Below are 496 nucleotides of genomic sequence, written 5' to 3'. Positions count from 1 at the left end.
AATTAAAAAAATATAAAAATATCAATATTATAATAAGTTAATTTTGTAATCAAATTATTATTTATTAGTTATATCTTTGTTATACATATTTAATATAATAATATTTATTTTATTAAATTAATATTATATAATAAATTATGCCTAAAAGAAAAGTAATTCGAACAGTTGAAGAAGAAGAAGAATTTCAGCGTAATAAACGAGAAAGAAAAGCAAAATCTCAAGCTGAAAGACGAGAAAAAAAACGATTATTAATTAAAAAAGATTGTCAATCTTTATCAAGTATTAACCAATTTTATTCTAATATATCACAACCTTCCACAAGTTTTTCGAAAAATATAATAATAGATAATCATGTTTCAACTATTTCACATATAAAAGTCATATATCCAACAAATGAAACAGTTACCACTACATCTCAAACAATTAATACATCAACTGTTAACAAAAAATTCTATGAGAAAAGATAATAATGAAGTTACTATTATAAATAACAATA

Source organism: Wasmannia auropunctata, unplaced genomic scaffold, assembly GCF_000956235.1.
Source record: "Wasmannia auropunctata unplaced genomic scaffold, wasmannia.A_1.0 LD336116.1, whole genome shotgun sequence".
NCBI classification, from domain to species: Eukaryota; Metazoa; Arthropoda; class Insecta; order Hymenoptera; family Formicidae; genus Wasmannia; species Wasmannia auropunctata.
The sequence above is the reverse complement of the archived record's forward strand: the minus strand, read 5'-3'. Positions refer to the sequence as shown.